The 24,504-nt window shown below is 40.8% G+C and overlaps 1 protein-coding gene and 1 pseudogene across 9 annotated transcripts in view; one reads left to right on the top strand and one right to left on the bottom strand.

The window, feature by feature from the left end:
- map4l (microtubule associated protein 4 like) overlaps nt 1-8,103 on the bottom strand; it is a 160,775-nt gene extending 152,672 nt beyond the window's left edge. For 7 of the 9 annotated variants that reach the window (XR_006380367.1, XM_044218752.1, XM_044218755.1 and 4 more), the window contains exon 1: nt 7,953-8,103. The gene's annotated coding sequence lies outside the window, so the exon portion shown is untranslated. Of the gene's footprint in view, nt 1-7,848 lie in introns of all 9 variants that reach the window. The other 2 variants (XM_044218759.1, XM_044218753.1) reach the window with 2 other exon arrangements.
- A 7,384-nt stretch (nt 8,104-15,487) lies between these two features.
- Nucleotides 15,488-24,504, top strand: LOC122886717 (annotated as a pseudogene).

The following is a 24,504-nucleotide window of genomic DNA, read 5'->3' as shown; positions in this document are numbered from 1 at the left end:
AAGATAGACATTACTGAAGTACTGAAGACAGTAATACAAAATAAAACATTAGGCTTAACACAGCACAAGCCAATATCATCACCCCGCACAACAGAACACAGCTGTTTTTGCTCCAAAGTATGATACACGTTAGCTTTACAGCAGAGTTGCAAGTCAGTTCAGCTCAGTGATGAGTCACAGTACAATATCCAAGTCTGTGCAAATTATGTGACATTGAATGGGCATGTTGGTCGCTGAAAATGCAATACTGAATCATTCAAAACCATAAATCTCTGGTTAGTTCACAAAACATGTTGCCAGTACATTTAATGATATTTCTATGTTTTTTTGCCAGTTCATGTTAATATTCACAATATATTTTGCTCTTTATATGGTAGTGCCAGTCATCATAGCATCTTTGTTTATTGCTAGATTTTATGAGGATGTAAAGTGGCTGTAACTTTTTTCAGCTCAGTGGGTGAGAGAGAAAAATTGGGTGTATTTGTGCTCTTGTCATCCAAAAATAAATAGAAGAAGAATACCTAAGATAACTGAGGAAGAGGATCACTCCAAATTTGATTTGGATAACATTGGTAAAGCGGGTAGTCCACCAATCGGAAGGTCGGCGGTTCGATCCCGGCTTCCCCCAGCCCACATGTTGAAGTGTCCTTGGGCAAGACACTGAACCCCAAATTGCTCCCGAGGGCTGTGCCTTTGGTGTGTGAATGATTAGTTATTTTGATGAGCAGTTCTGCCATCGCTATATGAATATGTGTGAATGGGGTGAATGTGACATGTAGTTGAAGTGCTTAGAGTAGTCAGAAAGACTAGAAAGGTGCTATATAAGTACAGTCCATTTACCATTTAGGGATAATCATTATGTAGTAAATCACAAGCAGTCACTTGCTTTTCTCTTTATCAGGAAGGTTGTCTCTTCAGATAGCTTACTATGCTGTATTGTAGCAGCATAAAGACGGCCTAAAAATGAAGGTAAATTCTATTTGGCCAATAAAAAGCTGTTTAAAGTGAGTTTAGATAGGTGCATTTTGCCTGACAACACTGTAAATGTCTATGTTTATCTAAACTTTATCTTACCAAATAGTCTATCATGTTACTTCAGGTAGGAGAAAACTCATTACTGAGCAGTAACGCTGGAGATTCCCATTGCTAAAAAAATATATAAGCTGTGTCACACTTTAATATAAATCAACTGTTATTTCTGTTGTAGAAGAGAGTAAAAACTAGCTGAAAACCTGAAAACTACAAAACGAACTATAGCTACCAATAACCTCTGTACTTTAAAGTATTTATTTCCTCTCTTATGTTATTGCTTAAATACAGGGACAGTGTAAATTAATTCTTTGTAAGGAAAAAGTGTAACTTGAAAAGTTCATAAAGATTTTATGCACAATCTAAAAGTTCAGAATGTAAATAAATAAAATCCATCCATGCTGTATGTGAGCTCTGCCTTAGTGGGTATAACTAGATTTTGATAATAGAGCTACCATATAGTATATAAATGGGATGATATCGCAATTGTAGTATCTGTCAAAATAATCTCAAAACAGCTCAAAAGCCAGATATTTTTCTCAGGAGTTAGTAGAGACAAAACAGAGCAAAAAGGAGAGTGAATATCAGACTAAAAGGGTCAGTGTACTATTATACTATAGTACTATATAATATACTATACTGCTTGTGGGACGGTCGAATAGCTTCGCAAACCCCCTCCCCCCACCACGCCTTTCTGACGTTGGATGGGGGGGTTGTGTCCGAACATTTCTGTAACTTTCCAACCCACCACGCTGTGATTGGCCGGTTTTAAAAAGGTGAGAGAGGAGCAAGGGTTTGAACTTCTCTCTCTAGCTCTTTTTTTCATTTTTGACAAAATTATTTCTGTCACTTTTCATGTCAACAACTATGAATGCTTTCCAGGAGAGGCCGTCTGAAAATGTGCACCATTATCCCCATATTTAACTATATCAAAAAGAGGTAAATAAAAGGAAATATAACACCAAGGCTATAACTTATGTTTCCCCATTTCTCCAACTCATGGCGTCTAACATGTTAACAAAATCCTGTCATAGCTGCCCAGCCAGTCGCCATGGTGACTCAGCAGCTCCTCTCCTCTCCTCTTGACAGGCACAAGCTCCTACACACACGCACAGTCTCTGATGAGCAGCAGTTTAGTTTACTGCTGACAACACACTGTGTCAACCTATCCACACACAACACATATACATGCACACACACGTCAGCTTATTCATCCTAACTACACAAATCTGTCAAATGTGACTCTGTGCTGTGTTTGTGTGTTGTGCTCAAAGTGAGAGATGATCAAGAAAATCAAGACGCCGCAGAGGAGATGAGAGACAACTCTTAAGAGCCTGTGAAGGAGACAAAACAATGGAGGTAAAATGAGAACAATACAGGATTTGCAATAAATAATACTGTATATTTTAATCTTTTCATCTCTCTACTTCCTCTGACTGTGTTTACATTGAAAGTCCAATTGTCCAAGTGTGATCTTGTGTTTTTATTGCCGCTTGGGTAAAAGACAACACGTTTTTTATTTCTGAGTTTGGAAACACATTCAATATGTAGTCATGTGACCATAGTCCAAACTAGGGATGCACCAGCGAACTGATTCCACTACCTAAACTCAAGGTATTTGCTGATACTGTATCAATCCATTTGTTACAAATGTAAAATCTCTAAATTAAACTGGATTAATACTTCTTCACTGAGACAATGCTGTTTGAGTGACAGAATGACAATACCCAATCCAGTGGGTCGGATGAGTGCAGAATGGTCAGAATTCATGTGTCTTTTTGTTCTCTCTCTGTTCCATTTAACTGGAAACTATGGCGAATGACTCAATCAACCAATGGACAGAGAGCAAGTTCAAATCTAGTAATTCAGAAAATGCATGCTTTATAACAGAAACACAAACACTATTTTGATAATGGAATAATTGTTTTAGTCATTTTCCAAGCAAAAATACCAAACATTTGCTCTCTAGTGTGAGGATTTGCTTCTTTTCTATAGTGTATATAAATGAAATATTTTTAAGTATTGTACTGTTGGTCAGACAAAACAAGATATTTAAAGACGTCACTCGGGGCTCTGGGAAACTGTAATGGAAATGTTTCATTTTCTGACATTTTATAGACTAAACAACTAATTGATTAATTGAGAAAATAACTCAGATTAATCAATCAATCATGTTATTATTGATAATGGTTAGTTGCATCCCTAATCTGTTCATGTACATGCATACACATATATATATACACATATATTATATAGCAAGTAATTATATAGCAAGTAAAGCAATTATATAAGTGCACTAACTTTGTTGTGACATATACCTAACTTAAATAATTCTCTAAGGTCATCAATAATGAATAAAAATTACTATTGCAGATTAAGTGCACTGAAAGTCTTCTGACGGATTCTCAAGAGTAACTGGTGCAACAGATTGCACCCATATTCTCATCAGCACAGTAGGAGGTCAACTTCACAGACTCAAAAGATAATATTGCATCAATGAAAAATTTTCCCACTGTGTCTCTGTCAGGCAGGGGTGAGACTATTACCATGACATTGACACTATCTGCAATTTGCCTCTCGTTATCTCCTCTATCATTGGCAGCAACACTGTTACTCTCCAAGTGTCATCTGTTATCAGTCCCGGCCTGAAGACATCTACATGCCGATATTCATACAGTCATAGCGCCACCTACTAGCAACAGGAAATGACATGTTTAATACTTGATGTACACCTCCTAGCAAGTTAACCGGATCCACCTCAAATTTGGGCAGAAAAGCCTTAAGAACTTGATGATGCTATAATGTGAAGCTTGTGAGTTTTCACTGAACGGCATTGCAGTGGCAACGCAGCAAATTTTGATGTTTCCACATGAAAAAACAACCTGTTGTAACTCAACTCCACATAGTCAGATCTTTTCCAGACATGTTTGATAAGAGTCCCGGCCTGAAGACATCTACAAACCAATACTGAATCACAGTCATCGCGCCACCTACTGGCAACAGGACGTTACAGGCCATATAGTGTACTTTTACAAATGACTCGTAGCAGATTAACCAGACCACCTCAAATATGTTCAGCAAAGTCTTAAGACCTTGATGATGCTTAATACTTACTGAGTTTTCATTAAACGCTGTTGCCATAACGGCTCAGTATTCGCCATGAAACAGGAAGTTGTTGTAACTTGAGTGTACATTGTCCAATCTGCCCCAAATTTCACATGTTTGATAAGAGTCCCGGCCTGAGGACATCTACAGTAAAATTGGAGTTGTAGTCATTACATAAAATTTTGGGTGACGTTGTGTGGTCTACACAACGTAACATATAATTAGTGGATATTCTCTATGGTAAATGGACTGTATTTGTATAGTGCCTTTCTAGTCTTTCAACCACCCAAAGCGCTTTACACTACATGTCATTCACCCCATTCACACACATTCATACACTGATGGCAGGTGCCAACTGCTCATCATTCAAACAAACTAATCATTCACACACACTCACACACCGAAGGCACACCCCTTGACCCATTGTAAATGTAAAAATATTATTTAGTGCAGCTTTAAATCTTGAGTCCAGAGGGCAATTTGTTCAACTTCATTCAAACAATAGAAAGAGAAACATTTTACCTACTGCCTAAAATGAACCATTTGGATGGATTTATGTAGCCTTGAACTTAGGTGATTATATAATTTTTCAATTTATTCTGATATTACTTTTTATTTTAATCATTTGGCACATTTTTGTCTGTAGAAAAATGTGCCAATTTTGGTGAAAATTGATGCAGTCTAGGTGCTGCTTTCATCCCATTCATGTCAGATGTCAGAATTTTCATAACACTTTCATTCCCTCCATACTGTGCTAACCATACTATTACAGTCAGACTTTGTTAGTGGCTTAATGATGGACTGTATTTGTATAGCGCCTTTCTAGTCTTCTGACAACTTTACACTACATTCACACACATTCATACACTGGCAGAGGCTACCATGCAAGGTGCCAACTGCTCATCACCACTTCCAATTAGTGGGCAACCTGCTCTATCTCCAAGCCACAGCCGCTCGACAGGAAAAGCTTAGAAAGCTGTATATACAGTCTTTAAATATTTTGAACATCATTGAACACTATTTGATCCATGGTTACATTTTCACTCCTATCTGTCCAGTTCCTCCTCACTGTAGCTGTAGCCTATAACAAAGTAGCCTTTTCACTATTACAGGAAGATCTCCTTATGGCTGGAGGGTGCTATCAGAGCCATCAGGATCCTTCATATAGCCTGGGTTGATATTGGAAAGAAACACAGAGAGATAACTTCTTATTTTTGACCCTGAAGTGTTACATAATCTTACATTTTACAAATTCTTACAAACAATCTCTAAGGGCTTTGAGATTGGCTGGGGGACTACACAACTATTAATTTTGCAAAATTACTTATGCAGTGAATGGTTGGCCAGCTGAATGACTGTCTGTTTCATTGGAAACCTAAGTGACTCTGAATGGCTGACTGCCTGGCAATTGGACTGAAAATGTATGAGTATTGGATGGTGGATGACCACTAGCCTGATTTCCTGCCTGCTTGGCTGGTAATCTGGGAGGGATTGCATGTAATCCCACCAATCCCTAAAACAGAAATTACGGCATCATCATTACACCAGCCATGCATTAAAACATCTCTGATCTAGCTACCTGCTTGTAGTCTTTTAGCATCATCATCTTGTCTTTTTTTCTTTAGTCATGCTATCTATGGTTCAAACATTCAAGGGTACCAAAGGAGCTGCATTGATAAACCACACAGGCTGTGATCCAGCCATACACTCAAAATCTGAGGTGTTCAGGCATTTGGCCTTTGCTCATTCTCCTTATATTCTGCCTCCCCGTTCCTCAAAATTTGTATTTCACTGCAAACAGGACTGCAGAAATCGCATTCGATTTTCCAAACCCATTAGCTAATCAGTCATAATTAGCCTCTCTGAGGAATGGAAAATGCCATGGGTTATGGCTGTTCCAGTGAAGCTGCTACCACCATCCAGTACATTGGCCACTTTACGACTCCAAGCTCACCTCTAGGATATCAGACTTGGCTTAACTTCCATCAGTTTAAACTTTGTCATACTTCGCTTCAAGTCCATCAGCCTTAGCTGTACTTGGTAAAGTTAAATTGCACTTTGTCAGCCTCAGCTGTAAAATATGTTAGCTTGCTAACTTGTTAAGATTGTTATTTGCACAAATTTGACTGCTGGGATTGATTTTATAGTCACTACCACTGTACCAAATGTAGGACCACAGATGTTAGCTGTACCCCTTTGCTAGCTAGTCACGGACACAATGACTACGTGTGTGTATGTAGTGTGTCTGTGGTTGTTGACAGCTCAACCTCAGCTTCTGAGTTGATCTCAGAACTTACCAAGAACTCCACTTCTGTTATTTTTCTCAAGACTGGTCTCCTTTTTGTGTCACCTCTGTAACTGATAATGTTAAGTCATACAGTCTCAGGATGAGTGCAAATTTTTCACTGGTTGAAACATTTTTAACTGGTATAGACTGTTTTTAAATCTACTTTATATGCATCAGGCTGCCTCTAAAATTTGCTTCAAGTTCAGTCTAGACACACCTTCACGACCTTAGCCCTGTACTGGATGTCATCACAAAAACTTAATCATCTCTAGCATGGTTACCATTATGATAAAAACAGCTAACCAGCATTTGTTGTTATTCTTTCTTAACTATTCTAATAATATTGTAAAGTTTGTTTTTTTTTTTACAATTCTTGTCATCTTGTTATGTTGGTGATAAAAGAAATTAAGCCTTTTCTACTTTTGCATGCATTCTAAGCCCCCCTGCATATGGGAACCTGCTAGATGCATTTATTTAAATTGTTTGTTCCCAAGGGCTTCTCCATCAATTTATTACTGCATCGGTCTCTTGCTAGGGATATATTCCTCTTCAAACTTTAAGGGAAATTTAAGGGGAGAATTTAAGATGTTCCTACTCCGATAGTATTCCTCCTGGGTGTCTGAGCTGTGATAGCCCATTTATTCATGAGTTTACAAGGCATTTATTATCCTCAAACATCCCACGTTCATGTTGGTCAGACTGAAGACCGAAAACAGAAACAGCCAAAGAGAAAGACCAGAGAATAGATAGAACAATGTGTACTAATTCACACACAGAAGACAGAGGATGCAGTGTGTGTGTATGTAGCTGTGTATAGAGTGTGTGTGTGTGTGGGGGGGGTCCCTATAAGCCATCACAGACTCTTCCTAAAACTGGTGTATGGGTGCTGACAAAAAACCCTTTATATAATAAGGCTTTGACTGATCTGGAGCTGCACCTGACTGCCTTTGAGAAAATATCTTGTAGTAAACAAGTAGACAAATACCACTAAAAACCATAGTCTAGAGGTTACTGTAGTCCCACATAGGAATATTAAGGTTAAAGAGGTAAAGTCTGAAATACCACTAGGCCTAGATGTAATGACACCACTATACTCGTTAATGATTACTGAGGAGCACTATGAGCTCATGCAAGAATATTATAGGAATATTTTTGGAATAGCCACTACAGCCGAGGGATTTGGGAGGGTGTACCATCCCGACTGCGGCACCACCATAACCAAGAGACACGAATCCACAAACAGATCCTCCTCACACGCCCACTCTCTTCTATCATTGTGATGGGAAACACCGTGCACAACAATGTCAAATTGCCAGTCGACCGTATGCCAAGCTAAATATCTAGGCCCGTATCGATGCCACTGCAGCGCAAGACGTAAATAAAGCTATAAATATGACATGAATTTCATCATTAATTTAGTAACTTACGAGAGGATGGCGCCGCGCTAGGGTTCAGTAAACAACGATAATCACGCGATGACACACCATAGACCAGGTATAAATGGCGAAATACTCCACTCTACTCTACTCACCGTTTCTATGCCTCTCGTTTCTTCCTCCCGTGCGTGTGACAGTCAGAGTGTGATGGTGAAAATATCTCCACCTTTCACTGATTGCAGAGCAGACTGGTGCCAGGACTCAGCCACAAGTCCCGCCCCTTTCCCATAGGCTCAGCCAATCTAAATCTTCAGTCAGCAGGGCTGCTGCTGCGGCCTTCACTTGCTGCCGTAAATATGACAGTTTGACTTGATTTGTTTATGGATTTGTACGAGACATTGCAGTAATTCCAAGGAATAAAATGTCAACACGAATTTCCAGCATGAACCCAAGGTGTTAAAAGGCCAAGACAGACAAATACATATATAAATAAAAAACAAACTTTTTGAAACTCAAATTACCTCACTACAAACTAACACAAAAATAAATATATATATCAAAATATAAAAAATAGCAAACATGAAATTATTGTAATTAAACATTCACCAAAAATCTGCCAACTTGCACCATAGATGAGCCATTACCTGACTAAAAGTCTTTTTGGCAACTTGATATTAACTGAAGACTGTTTCATAGCAGTAAAATATAAATAAGGTAAATAAGTTAATAGTTATAATGTAGTTTATATATATTAATAACCTGTCTCTCCACAACATGGAAGTTCATGTCATAGCGGCTAAGATAAGTGGACACATGGATCAATACATGAGCAAAGCACAGAAGGGCATCAGCAAAGGAACCAGAGGAGCCAAACACCAACTCCTGGTTGACAGAACAGTCACCCAAGACTGCAGAACCCGACACACCAACCTGTGCACTGCCTGGATTGATTACAAGAAAGCATATGACTCAATGCCGCACACATGGATCACTGAATGCTTGGAGATGTACAACATCAACAGGACCCTAAGAGACTTCATTGCAAACTCAATGAGGCTGTGGAAAACCACCCTTGAGGCCAATGGTGAGCCACTTGCACAAGTATCCATCAAATGTGACATATACCAAGGAGATGCTCTGTCCCCACTGCTGTTCTGCATAGGTCTGATCCCCCTCAGCCAAATAATCAACAAGACTGGCTAAGGATACCGACTAAGGAATGGGGCCACCATCAGTCACTTCCTTTACATGGATGACATCAAGCTATATGCTAAGAGCGAGTGGGACATCGACTCACTGATCCACACCGACAGGATCTACAGCTCTGATTGGGATGTCATTCAGGCTTGAGAAGTGCAGTCGAATGGTGACGAAGAGAGGGAAGGTAGTCCACACAGAAGGGGTCTCACTCCCAGAAGGAACAATAGCAGACATTGAGGATGGGTACAAGTACCTTGGAATACCACAAGCAAATGGCAACCTCAAAGAGGTAACAGGGAAAACAGCAACTGCCAAATACCTTCAACGAGTAAGGCAAGTCCTAAGAAGTCAGCTCAATGGCAAGAACAAGTCCCAGGCAATAAACAGCTACGCCCTGCCAGTGATCAGATACCCTGCGGGAATAATAAGGTGGGCAAAGGAAGAGATACAGACCACAGATGTTAAGACACAAAAGCTCCTCACCATGCATGGAGGGTTCCATCCCAAATCCAGCACCCTGAGACTGTACGCTAGCTGTAAGGAAGGCGGCTGTGGACTAGTGAGTGTGAGAGCCACTATCCAGGATGAAACATCCAAGATCCACAATTACATCAAAGATAAGGACCCAACAGATGACGTGCTCAGTGAATGTCTCAGGCAATGGGGAACAGAAGAAGAGGTGCTGGAGGAGGCACCATCATGGGAGGACAAACCAGCAACACAGAGGCACTCATCATGGCTGCACAGGAGCAGACCCTGAGCACCAGAGCAACAGAGGCCCAGAGACAATCCAGCACATAACTGCAGGGTGTAAGATGCTGGCAAGGAAAGCATACATGGAGCGCCATAACCAAGTGGCTGGCATAGGGTACAGGAACATCTGCACGGAGTATGGACTGGAAACCCTGAGGTCAAAGTGGGGAACACCTCCAAAGGTGGTAGAGAATGACAGAGCCAAGATCCTGTGGGACTTCCAGATTCAGACTGACAGAATGGTAATGGCGAACCAACCAGACATCGTGGTGGTGGACAAACAGAAGAGGAAAGCCATTGTGGTTGACGTGGCAATACCAAGTGATGGCAACATCAGGAAAAAGGAACATGAGAAACTAGAGAAATACCAAGGGCTCAGGGAAGAGCTGGAGAAGGCTTGGAAGGTGAAGGCGACAGTGGTGCCCGTGGTCATCGAAGCACTCGGGGCAGTGACCCCCAAACTGGAGGAGTGGCTACAGCAGATCCCTGGAAGAACACCAGGCATCTCGGTCCAGAAAAGTGCAGTACTAGGAACAGCAAAGATACTGCGCAGAACCCTCAAGCTCCCAGGCCTTTGGTAGAGGACCCGAGCTCGAAGGATAAGACCACCCGCGGAGGGTGAAGGACGAAGTTTTTTTTATACATATAAACTACATTATTTACTGGAGGCACTTTACATGAATGCACATTGGTCCTGGTGTTTTTGCCACGCTCATTGTGGACCATGGTTATCTGTGAGCATAAGTATTCTGGAGCATGTATTGAGACTATAGTTTAAAATGGTTAACAATGTTGGTTCACGTCTCTCACTTCCATATTATATACTAAAACAAAAGTGATCTCAGTGGACTAATATTGATATATTAGATTAATCTTTGTTGTCATTGCACACAGTAAGAATCAGTGCAATGAAATGCAGTTTTGCTATATAACGCAAACAGTAGCATTTACAGAATGTATATATAAAGATGAATGAATGTACAGAATGAACACTAAACTAAATAGGGTAGTAATGTAAGAGGTCGCTCCTGCTCACAAGGTCGAAAGCTTTTTACACGGCCATATAGAGTGGTTTTCTCTGCTCTCTGCACTTCTCCAGCACATATCCGTAGTAGATCTTCCTGCTCTGAACCTGCCTGTGAGTCTGGGTAAAACTTGGAGTCTTTTCAGTGAAACTCTAGCAAAGAATTTACCGGTGATGCTGAGAGAGATGCCACGGTAGTTGTTACAGTCGCTCCTGTCTTCCTTGTTCTTGTACAGAGTGACAATATTAGCATCTCTCATGTCCTGTGGGACAGCACCTTTCCTCCAGCACAGGCAGAGGTGCTTGTGGAATTTGTGAAGAAGATCAGGCTTCCCACACTTTAGGACTTCGGCTGTGATCCCATTGCTGCTTTTCCGCAGGTTAGGCTGTTGATTGCTTTGCTTTGCTCCTCAGTTGTTGGTTCCATGTCAAGCTCTTCTATTACGGGTTGATGCTCTACACGACTGAGTGCTGCGTCAGAGACTGTGTTGTCACTGGCATAGAGCTCAGAGTAGTATTCTACCCAGCGGTTTAGTTGTTTGGAGCGGTCAGCAATGGTTTCTCCCAAGGCTGATTTCAGCTGAGCAATTGTGTGAGGTAATGGTCCAAGTGCCTTTGATGTGGCCTGTGTCAGCAGCTGATTGGATGTCACTGCAAAGCTGTAGCCAGTAGCTGTTGACACAGTGTTGTGAGGCTTGCTGGAGTTTCTTCCTTGAAGTTCTGAGGGCATGTAGGGTCTTGTCATTTGGAGTGCATTTGTAGTTGGTGAGGGCAATACATTTTTCTTCCAAGATCGGTGCCAATTCAGTTATTGGACCTTCTCAGCTTCTCAGCTGTCCTGTAAGCTGTCCTAATACTGCTGGGCAGAGCAAGATTGGGGTAAGTAAGGGAGGGATTCCTCTAGGGCACAGAGGAAGGCTGCAGCTTTGGTTGGATCAGCTGTTTTGCTGTTGTCAATTCGAGGGGCTCCTTTTCAAATTTCCATAATCTCTGTGATAAAGGACCATAAATTAAATGTTCATTAAGTTTCCCTCAGCTTGCCTGCCTTGTTAACTTTTACTTGCAGTAATAATAATAATTTCAGAACACTTTGTGGACCACCCAGAGCAAAGAATAGTGTTTGATGGAAAAGTAGCTTTATACTGGACATTCTGTGGATGCATTTAGTTGACTGACTGTATGGCTTTCTGCATTGCAGGCTGATGAAGCTAGCTAGCCAGATGACTGACTGGCTGGAGAAGCAGAGGTTTCTATAGGATTATCTCGGATTATGGCTCCCATTTGATTTAGTGGGTTTGTTTGTAATCTCTCAAATATCACATACCGCTACAGTACACAAGCACAAAGACAGTGGAACAAAAATACACATCAAATACATCACAAATGTCTATTTGTTCACATACACAGAACATTCATCTTCTCAATCATCTTCTCCATGCAACAGCTGATTGGATTTTTTTTATCATAAAAATCAATCCCTACAGTAATAACCAACTCCCATTTTATTTGATCAGTGGTGATTTCAACATTCACCTTAACAGTTCTGATTCTCTCTAGTGATTTTTCAGCACCTATTTGTCTGTGGTAGTTTAAGGTTTTTCATTTCCTGTTTTATTTTGTAGTATTCTCCTTCCCTTGTGTGTCTTGTGTTTTTACTTCCTGTCTTTGTTTTCCCTCCAGTTTTGATTGTTGGTCCTTCCTTGATTGTTTGCACCTGTGTCTCATTGTCTCACCTCCCCTAGGGTATTTAGTCTGGGTCTCTTTTTTTGTTCAGTGTTGGATCATTGTTGTTATGTATGGTGTGATTACTGCCTTGAGTTTTGGTTTGTTCTGTTCACATGCGTGCCGTTTGGTGCTCCTTTTGTGGTACCTGGTTCCTGTGCCCAGTTCTCCAGCATTCTTACGTTAGTTTGTATTGGATCCTGTGTCTCCCTTGGACCTTGGCTGGATCCTGGATTTTTGTAATTTGCTTGCTCCCTAGTGAACTGTTTGCCACCTTGGACTCACTCCCCTGCTTCCACCACTGCCAGCCCGTAACCTATCTGTCTTTGTCTGTTCATTACCTGTCGGCCTACCGGTCTGCTCGTACTTGCCTGTAAACCACATCACCCCCATTAAACACGATAGCCATTCGGCTACTTCACCTTATACCGCTTCCTGGTCATCTGCCTTTGGGTCCACATACCACTACACAGCACAACATACAACAGCGTCTGGTCTTTATGAATCTATCCATCACAGTGGTTCCACCCATGATCTGACATCTCTCCCTGATCTGTAGATTGCTATTTCAATTTACTAAAGATGTGAGATTTTATCAGGTCTCTTTTGAAAAAGTTATAATATATCTCAGTGAAATAAAGAAATCAACACTCTGGACTTGTGAACTGAAAGGCCTGTTGTAATTGTAGTTCTTTAAACTGAAATGGGTCTGATTTCTTTTTCTAGACGTCTGCAGCAGCTGCCGATGACTCAAACCAGAGGGCGTGGCTGTAAGTCTGTCATCTTCATCAGGTTTATGCAGAGGAGGAGTCATGGGTGGTTTTCTTTTCATCCACTGCTTGTCCTCTCCTCCATTTATCCTTCCATTAACCCTTCTTCTGTTCCCTCCTTCCCTCCCTTCTTCTCTTTTGGTCTGACAGATAATTATGCAATATCCCGCCTGCCTGCATCATCTCCCACTCTGTCTCTCTCTTTCTATCATCAGCATCTTTGTTCCTGTCTTATCCAAACTCAGTCTGGCACACAACACCCTGTCTCCTCTTTTGCTGTATCATTCCTCCTTCTCACTCTTCTCCATTCCTCTTATCACTGTATTCCTATCCAGAGATCCTCCCTGTCTTTTTCATCATAAAGTGAAAGAAATGGTAGAGATTTAAACAAAGTTAGTCTTCCTACTGAATGACACTATGCAGCCAATAATTATCTCATTCATTACAACTGTTAACAAATTCAAAAATGTTTTAGGCAACAAGTTGAAAATGAATCATTCTGTAGATGTTCCTGTAGGAGACAGATACTATTAACTATGGTGGTTATGTCTGAATTCATCACTATCCAACTCCAGTTTTGGAGGTAGGGCTAACCGGCTCAGGACAGGCAGGCCGGAGGCTAACAATCCCAGGGCTAGCAGACTAGAGTGCATGCTGGAGACTAGCAGGTCTGAGGCAAGCAGGCTGGAGGCTAGCACGCCAGAGGTTATCTGACTGAGGTACAGGCTGTAGGCTAGCAGGTCAGATGTTAGAAGATTGGGAAGCCAGCTGGAGGCTAACAAGCCCAACGCTAGCAGACAGGGAGGCTGGAGTATTAATAAAATCCTCTGCCAATCCAGGTAGCAATTTCACCAACCAAGGCTTGGAAGACTCAGCAGAAGGAAGTAGCCTTGTCACTTGCACACTGTGCAAAGTACTGGAGATGTTTTTGCAGTAGTTCAGAAGGCACAGAATAGTGTGAGTTAAGTTCATCCACAGAAAATTACTCATCTGCTGGTTGCATTTTTGGACATTGTTCTGTCACTGATAGTGAGTGTGAAGCAACTAGGGAAGGACCCAAATGCAGACAGACAAGCAAACAGGAAGAGTTCTGTGATTTATTGACCAAAGAGGTACATAATGCCAGTCCTATGTCGTGCATGTGTTGTCGTTGTTTTTGTCCGTGAAGAGCTCTGTCTTAAATTAGAATTGTATCCAGTTTAAAGGCACACTTTTACGTTACACTTTTAGATCCTGGCTGTTTTATCTATATGTTTTAACAGGGTAAAAGATTTTAACCATCAGACATTTTGATCTGACGTTTAAGTATTCTAAAGTTGGCTTTCAGCTACTGGTCTGCCGCGATGACTGCTAACCTAGCTTGGCCAGGTTTGTTTTTAGCCTGGTGGCTAGGCTAGCCAGGTCGCTTTTACTTTTAAATCCGCACAGCAAGAATTGCACATTATCCCCAAAGGAAGCCATCTCGGGCTAAAAACTTACTAGAGCTGATACATCTGCAGCGGGCCCAGCCTAGGGCCCTTGGTGGCAGGTTTCTCCTCTATTTATGTGTTGGAAAAAAATGCCGTTTCACGGCTGTGGGCTCCTGTACGGAGCCTGAGCAAGTACGTTTTCTCCCCGCTCCTCTGATGCACTTTGTGTGGCTGCCACTTCTGTGCGGCTTTCTGTCTGGCTTTTCTGTCGTTTTGCTGGCTGTGGTCTTCCTTCTTTTGCAATGCCACTGATGGCTCCATCCGCGGGGGTGGCTGAGCTAAAAAATTAACTTTGATCCATTGAGCGGCTCATCGAGGATCTCCTCCAGTGGCAGACGGAGCTGTGTTCCCCAGCCAACATGTCTTGAGCCTGCGGGTAGCCAGCGGCCCTTGGCCTCAGTTTAAGCGGCTACTCCGGCTGGCGTGCCTGGTCTGACTTCACCTTGTCCCCCTTCCTTGGCATCAGTAGTTAAAAAGACTATCTTCCCCTCTACAACTCATCTGGTATCAGCGGTGATGACATCCCACTCACAGCTCGTCAACGATTGGCCATAAACTCAGATCAAAACTTTCACTTTACAAAGGAAACCCTGAAACTGAGCGATGTGAGATTTTAAATTGTTGGTGACTCTATCATCAGATTCGTAAAGCTTCCCAGTGCAATTACTTACTGTCTTTCAGGAGGCAAGACAGCTGATTTCATTTAACTAATTCCAGCCCTCCTTGACATTTATCCCTCTGTCCACACTACTATGATGCACGCTGGCACCAATGACATCATGTCCAGGCAGTCAATTAAGCTGCAATATGAACTTGAGTCTCTAGCCTCCACAGTTGACAGCCTGGGAAGCATCCTGGCTCTGTATCGTGTATGTCTTTCCCCCACAAATTAATTAATTCTTGTTAGGATCACTGAAAGGCAGTGTGCAATACCAAAATCTACTTACAGTCCACACAGAAACAATCTAATCGCAGTTAAAACCACTTCTTCAACCTTGCTTCTTCACCTCATGCCTCCTTGGCCAGTCCTGTTCCACCTCCATCTCACAACCCTGTTGTGTTTGGGTTGTTGAATGTCAGATCACTGGCAAACGAATAATTTTTCTGCAATGGTTTCATTGTATCTAAGCAGTTAGATTTCCTTTTTCTTACTGAGGCGTGGTTAAGTCCAGGTGATTGTGTTGCACTGAATGAAGCTTGTTGTCCTGGTTTTAATAATTTTCAGCAGCCTAGGCTTTCAGGTCAGGGAGGTTGACTGGCTGTGATTCTGTCCTCTAGTTTTAGTCTTGATAATGCTGGTCTCTGTTAGGCTAGCTTATGTGTTTCTGACCACAAAGAGAAAAAATATTTTTAAGTTTCTCCTCCCATCTCCTGTTCACAAAGTGGCTACCTATGTTTCTTCTTGTTCTCAATACAAACTCTGCTGACAGATTCCATGAGACCTTCACCAATGCATCTATACATAGCAATAACCAAAAATCAAACATGTCTACAGAAGAATTACTAAACAACTTCAACAAGAATGTAGCTACCAAGCTCCTCTCCTGTGGAATCAGATCTCAGTTTGGCTTTGGGAGGCAGACACCATTTCCACATTTAAGATTAGGCTTAAGACTTTCCTCTTTGATAAAGCTTATAGTTGGGGCTGGCTCAAGTGAGTCCTGAACCATCTCTTAGTTATGCTGCTATAGGACTTGACTGCTGGGAGACTTCCCATGATGCACTGAGCTCCTCTCTCCTCCTCTCCCTCTCCATCTGTATGCATTCTTATCCCATTAATGCATGTTACTAACTCGACATCGTCTCCCTCCCTTAGTTTCGTGCTTTCTTGTCTCTCTCTTCTCTCCTTCTGTCACTTTCAGCAGGTATTTTTTCCTTCAAAGCTGCAGTGTGGATCTATGATTGCGGGCCTCCTACTGCTCCCAAGTTCCTGCTCGGCAACCACTACTACAATTATTGTTAAACTTATTACTATTATTATCATTGTTATATCTATCATTATTCCTTTTATTAGTATTACCACTACCATTACGTTATCATTATTTAAAAATTCTATGTGGAATTTGCATTGTGCTACTGTATGCTCTCTCTGCTTTCTGCTGAGGTTTCTGCTTGAGGTTTCTGTCACTTCTGTCACTCCTTGTCACTGTCGCCAAAGTACTTGCTCTTGGTGGGAGTTGGGTCTCTGTAAATAATATTATAAAGAGTACAGTCTAGATGTGCTCTATAGGAAAAGTACAATGAGATAACTTCTGTTATGAATTGGCGCTATATAAATAAAATTGAATTGAATGTAAAGCTACACAGTATTAGATATTATTTAAAACTACTGACGCTCGGTTATGCAATTCTTTTAATGCTATTTGAAGCAAAATGTGGTTGGAAATGGGGTATTATATTACACACTAATGAGGGAACAGGTGAGCAGGTGGGTGGGGAAGGTCAGATGATGGGAGTTGTGGAAAAGCAGTTACTGCAGGGAAGTGGAGGAAAAGTGGAAACAGGTAAGCAGGTTGATGAGATAAGGTGACCAGGATGGATGGGGAAAATCTGAGGGCATCTGGTGGACAGATAGAGAATGGCAATGAAGGTAACATTTGCAAATTAGCACTAAACACAAAGTAAAGCTGAGGCTGATGGGAATGTAATTAGTTTTGTAGGTATTTGGTCATAAATGAGTGTCATAAGTGTTGGACAAATTAAGATTTTGATGAGATGATGGTGCTATGTAGAAGGTAAACGTGGAACTCCACTGAATTTACACATCAAAGTCTGTTTACAGGTCTTGGGGAGTACCACTACATATATAAAAAAAAAGTTGTTTAAAGCTTTTTGTGGCTCCAGACGGACCTGGGTGAAAAAGTTATGTCACTTAACCGTTGGTTGGGGGTGAAGACTACAAGTTTGAAAATGAAAAAAATCTGGGGGTGTGGATTTAGAAAGAAGTGAGCTTACCAGACCTCTGTAGCCCACTCCTCTCTCCATCTCTGCTTGAGGCTAGCGGCTCAGGGCTACATTAGAAGCTTCTAGCGTAACACACCCAAATCTCTGACATAACTGTTGGCCGTAGAGTTGCATTGTGGGTAATGTAAGCTTCGGGTTTTGACAAGGAAGGAGAATGTGTAGAATAAAAAAACAGATCTCTGGTTCTGCTGCATCATATTTCTTTTTAAATGTCCATTGTGAGTCCGACAATTTTATTGAAGTGCAATGCCAAATTAACGGAGTATTTTTTTAGGGGATCCCCAGAGTTATTACAATTCATCCTAAGAGAAACATGAATGTTTGTTCCAAATTTCATGACAATCCATCCAATAGTTATCAAACTATTTTACTCAAAACCATAAATGTCCACCTGCTAGTAGCTGGAGGAAAAGTCAAGGGAATCACCCAAGTCAGTAGGATACATCCTCTGTCACAGTTTGCTCCTCAGTCCCTCTTCAGCCTCACTCTCCTGCCATCCTCAAGCTGTCCACCAGATTCCCTCTGACTTTCCCTCCTTTCCCCATCATCTGTCTACCCCACCCATCTACACACCTGTTCCCACTTCTCTCATCAGCCCTGCAGTTATCTGGCCTACTCCACTCACTCTTCACCTGCAACTCATTCCCTCATCAGTCACTCACCATATATACCACTTCACTTCCATTTTTCTTTGTCAGTTCATCCCAGTTGCAATGTTGAATTTTGCTGTTGTATTGGAGTTTCTGCCACTTGGAACTGTGCCTGCATACCGATCTGCCTACATCTACCTGTCAGTAAGCTTCTATTAAATGATTGAACTGCCTTACGGATGATTGACAATCTACTGGTTGCCAATTTAAGGGTGGGCCCCTCTAAAGGGTCACAAGGTAAATGGCCCAGGTGCGACTGCACCCCCCCATTCCACATATCTTTTCCAGAGTGTCACCTCTCCAGAGCTCTGCCCTGCTCTGGCTGCAAACACACCAGCAGCTTCTTCTTTGTTGCAACTGCTGATTTGGCTTCTTTCCTGTATTCCATTCTCAAAGTTTATCAGGACTTTTGCATGTGACTTTTGTTTTGACTCTATAACGGATGCATATTCAAATGTAGCGAAGTACAATACTTGTGACAAAAGGTGCTTAAACCGATTTTTAAAAATACTCAAAAGTGCAAGTACAAATGGGTTAATGTCTGTATCCATCACATAGAATATCAGTGATGCTGCTGATCAGACTTTCACAAATTGAAGGCAGTAACATGTTTCCCTGTGCTATTCCCTCATTTTTAGCCACACTAGCAATGTGGCTCTAAATAAAATAATTATAATGAACAAGTCTTTATTTATATGGCACTGTCAACATTTGTATACACTCCCTTACAAAAAAAGAGTCAAGTTATGATGGGCACTACCTCCATATGTCGTGCAGGATTTAGGCCACATCGTCCAGTTGTTGGAGTAGAAACCATTCTTTTTTTAGTCTGCACAAATCCAGAGGAGTTTAAAGCTTTAACTGTCTGATGACTTAAATATGGAGTGAACCCCTGCAGAGCTGAGGCTTAGCTGAGGGACTGATACACTGGATATACCATGTTAACACTCGTTCACAACTCACATTAAAACACAGGATTTAGGCCACACTGTCCAGTTGTTGTCCAGTGTAAAACACTTATAACACACACTTATACTCGTTCACAATGGGCATATGTAAGCAAGCAGCAGCAAACACATACAATTACACATCCCAATCTCTATAGATCACTAATTAAAATCCTATTGAAATGTTATTAATGCAGTTTTTTTCGGAGTCAGAATCAGAATCAGAAATACTTTATTGATCCCCGAGGGGAAACTCTTTTGTTACAGCTGCTCACTATCACGTCAGTGCACACAGGAATAGAAGTTCTAAGCAAATCAAAATATAATACACTGTAATACAGGCAAGATAAATCAAGTACCAAGTGGATATAAGTTTAAAATTAAAATAAGTGTAAAGTACAAAGTGGATTTACCGGTTGATGATAGGTATGTATGGTATAATTATACAATATAATAATATAAGTAATAAGTAATAGTGCATGAACTGTCAAGTTAAGTGTAGCTTGATGATTATGAGACGGTGGATATTGCACAGCAGTAATAGAAGTATGAATAAATATCAATAAATATGGAATTTTAAGCTGAAAAGAGTATATTGCACAGCAGTATTAAACACAGAATATTGCAAAAATATTTCAAGTATTGCAGTGATGTTAATGATCCAATGTCCAGTTTAATGACTTAGGGTCATATAGACTAACATTTAGGAGTCAGTGTTAACAGCTATCATGAAATTAAAACATCTAAAAGTTAGCGGTGGAGAGCAGGGTTGAGGTTTTTAATAATTGGCAGCATTGAAAGGTTTGGGGCTGGAGAGGGAGAGGGCTGGCAGAAAGGGGATTTGGAAGAGAGAGTTTTAAGATTGTTGGGGGATTTGGGGCAGGCTGCATAGGGGTCTGGGTTAGAGGGGTAGGGGGTTGGGAAATGATAACAAGGCATGGATGGGTGAGGTAGGCAGTGGGATGGATGGTGGAGTTAGAGAAAAGTAGGGGATGTGGTCAGTCTTAAACATAAAATATGCCTCAGGATAGAGATGTGTACTGAATCTGACCCTCGACATTAATCTTCTGCTGTCTCTGACATTTCTGCTGTCACTGACTGCATCTAATAAATGTATGAAACAAAAATACAGCATAACCTCTATCTTGGTTTTGTCTATCTTGTAAAAGTACAAAAGGTCATGTCAGCTTTTGTTTCTCTGGAGGCTGATTGATTCTTTTCAATTCTTCTCTATAAAGAAGAGACAGGATATTTCATATAGGCTTACAGCTACATTACAACTTCATGTACCTTTAAATGACTTGAAATTATTTTTGTGGTGTTCATACTGCTTTTTATGATGTGCTGACGTGACGTGGTAAGCGTACTGTCTCATTTTCCGGTTGCCAGGCTTAGTGAACTGGAAACCATGGAAACTTAATCGTTAGCTGCTGTAACCAGCCCCCAGAAGCTGGTGCGGACTGACCAGATGTAGCTCCTGTTAGCCGTCCCTCGGCAGGGCGTCTGAGTGGCTCGGTGACTGTCTGAAGGAAGCATAGCACTAAGCAGAAGCCCATGGTTCACCACCAACCAGTTCACATTTCTAACAAGTTCTTCCCACTCAGCGACTCACCAAACCAACTCTGATTATTGGAAGCTCTATCTTGAGAAACGTGAAGTTAGAAACACCAGCGACTATAGTCAAATGTATTCCTGGGGCCAAAGCCGGCGGCGTCAAATCCTATTTAAAACTGCTGGCTAAAGATAAGCGTAAATATAGTAAGATTGTTGTTCATGTCAGCGGTAATGACACCCAATTACGCCAAATAGAGGTCAATAAAAATTAATGTTGAGTCGGTGTGTACATATGCAAAGACAATGTTGAACTCTGTAGTTTTGTCTGGACCCCTGCCAAATCTAACCAGTGATGACATGTTTAGCCGCATGTCAGCATTCCACTGCTGGCTGTCAAGGTGGTGTCCCAGACTTTCTGGGGGAAGACCTGGTCTGATTAGGAGAGACAGCATTCATCCCACTGTGGATGGAGCGGCTCTCATATCTAGAACTCTTTTAGAGTTTAATAGTGGACCAAAACCATGACAAGCCAGAGTTAAAACCAGCAGGCAGAGTTGCAGTCCTACACGCTTCTCTGCACTTCCATTAGAGCAGTTACCCACCCAAAAACCCATAGTGATGGTGTCTGTATCCCGACCACTTACATTATTTAATTCAGAAGTAAACAAAAGAGTTGTACTATTGCAGCGGTGGTGTTAATTTTTACTAGCTTTTTATGTATAACAAAATAGGAGGACTCATTCGAAAGCCTTAATCTTTCACACACAACCTGGAAAACACTACAGCCAATTGTATTTGTTATACTGCACTTGTTGTACTGCACTCCTGGTCTGTATTCTGAATTTTTATCTGAACTCTCAGAATATTTATGAAGGTTGGTCCTTAAAACAGATAAAGTAATTATTGTAGGTGATTTTAATATTGATGTGGACATCAATAATGATAGCCTTAGTACTGCATTTATCTCATTATTAGATTTGTTTGGCTTCTGTCAGAGTGTACATAAACCCACTCACTATTTTAACCACACCCTCAACCTTGTATGTGGCATTGAAATTGAACATTTAATAGTCTTTCCACAGAATCCTTCTTCATCTGACCATTATTAAATAACTTTTGAACTCCTATTACTGGACTACACGCCATTAGGAAAAAATTACTACAGTAGATGTCTATCTGATGGTGCTGTAGCTAAATTTAAGGAAGTGATTCCATCAGCATTTAATTCAATGCCATGTATCAATAAAACAGAGGACTCCTATGATAACTTCCATCCCTCACAAATTGCTCATCTTGTTGATAGTTCTGCAGACTTACTGCAAATGACACTTGACTCTATTGCCCCTCTAAAAAAGAAGATAGTAAAACAAAGAAAGTTAGCACCATGGTATAACCTCCAAACCCGCAAACTAAAGCAAACATTGTGAAAACTTGAAAGAAATCTGGAAGAATCTCGTTTAGTCTGGCAAGATAGTCTTAAAACATACAGGAAGGCCCTCCGTAATGCGAGAGCAGCCTATTACTCATCATTAATAGAGGAAAATAAGAACAACAGCAGGCTTCTTTTCAGCACTGTAGCCAGCCTGACAGAGACTGGTGAAAATGACAAATGACCTTCTAATTGCATCAGACAATGGACTTGTCTCTGTACTTGTCTTGTTAGATCTTAGTGCTACATTCGACACCATTGACCATCATATCCTATTACACAGACTGGAACATTTAATTGGCATTAGAGGAACAGCACTAAGCTGGTTTAAATCCTATTTATCAGATCAGTCTCAGTCTGTACATGTTAACAATGAATCCTCCATGCACGCCAAAGTTAGTCATGGAGTTCCGCAAGGTTCTGTGCTTGGACCAATTCTATTCACCTTATATATGCTTCCTTTAGGCAATATTATTAGGAAACACTCATAAATACACAAACTTTCATTGTTATGCAGATGATTCCCAACTGTATCTATCGATCAAGCCATATGAAACCAGTTAGCTAAACTTCAAGCATGCCTTAAGGACATAAATAACCTGGATGACCTGCAATTTTCTGATATTAAACCTAGACAAAACTGAAGTTATTGTACTTGGCCCCAAGTACCTCTGAGATACTTTATCTAAATATATAATTACTCTAGATGGCATTGCCCTGGCCTCCAGCACCACCATAAGGAATCTCTGAGTTATATTTGAACAAGGTATGTCCTTTAACTCCCACATAAAACAAACTTCAAGGTCTGCCTTTTTTCACCTATGTAACATTGCAAAAATCAGGCACATCCTGTCACAAAAAAAGTCAAAAAAAAAAAAAAGTCAATGGATTTGTTACTTCTAGGCTGTATTATGCAATTCCTTATTATCGGGCTGCCCCAATAAGTCCCTTAAGACTCTCCATTTGATCCAGAATGCTGCAGCACATGTACTGACAAGAACTAGGAAAAGAGATCATATTTCTCCCATATTAGCTTGTCTGCACTGGCACCCTGTAATATCCAGAATAAAATTTAAATTCCTTCTCCTCACCTACAAAGCCCTTAATGGTCAGGCACCATCATATCTTAAAGAGCTCATAGTACCCTATTACTCCACTAGAACACTGCACTCCCAGAATGTAAGATTACTTGTGGTTCCTAGAGTCTCCAAAATTAAAATGGGAGCCAGATCCTTCAGCTATCAAGCTCGTCCACGTTTCTGCCTTTTAAAATGGACTTTTTCCTTGCCTCCATCCCCAAGTGCTGGCTCATGGTGGGAATTGTTGGGTCTTTGTAAGAGGAGAAGGAGAAAAGAAGGAGAGAGGAGAAGAGATCAACAGAAGGAGAGGAGGGATATGTCTCTTTTATAAAAATATTTTAATATCAATTGTTTTTCCATTTATTTTCAATACAATTTGATACAAGCCACTGCTCTGAACACTATCAATTTACTTCATAAAGGTTAATGCTAGCCTGAAGAGCTGGTAAGCTATTTCTGTTCTTTAGGGAGACAATTAGTGTATTGATTTTAAATCTAATTCCCCCATTTTGTAGAAAAAGTGGATTTCTTACTGTTGAGTATCCCACTAATTATGAGTTAGCAGAGATCAAACAGTAAAATCTGGTTCATGCTTCTCCTGTAACAAGATAACAAAACAAAACATCAATGTCTAGACATCAACATGGATCCTAACAGGGCAGACAAAGCATGAACCTACAGCACCACCCAGGGGACAAAAGGCTTTTTGCAATTTTAATATGAATTTAAGCATTCAATCTCCTCTCTTTTTAAAAAATGGTTTAAATGGAATATTTCATGCTGAAATTGCAATAGGTATTTAGCATGCTGCACAATCACTCAGCATACTGTATGTAATTAAATTAACAGGTTATTACTGGTACAAATGTGGAGTAGAAGACATATCAGTAGAGGGGAAAAACACATTTCAAAGTATTAGTGCCAGCACCATATGTACCTGTATAATTATGTGGAAAGTACAAAAACAGTTGCTCTCCTTTAAAAACACCTTGACCAAAGATCAAAGTAGATTAATAAAAGTTTAAGTTTATGAGATTGATTGATAGGATTAAGAGCTAAATCAGGAGCTACAATAGCTCTTTTCTTGCAATCCTCAGCCAGCGAAGCTGCTCCCAGGCTGATGCACAGTTAGAGGGCTGTGTGTGA

The sequence above is a fragment of the Siniperca chuatsi genome, linkage group LG13 (genome assembly GCF_020085105.1).
Source record: "Siniperca chuatsi isolate FFG_IHB_CAS linkage group LG13, ASM2008510v1, whole genome shotgun sequence".
NCBI classification, from domain to species: domain Eukaryota; kingdom Metazoa; phylum Chordata; class Actinopteri; order Centrarchiformes; family Sinipercidae; genus Siniperca; species Siniperca chuatsi.
Note: the sequence above shows the minus strand (reverse complement) of the source record. Positions and strands in the feature narration are given on the sequence as shown.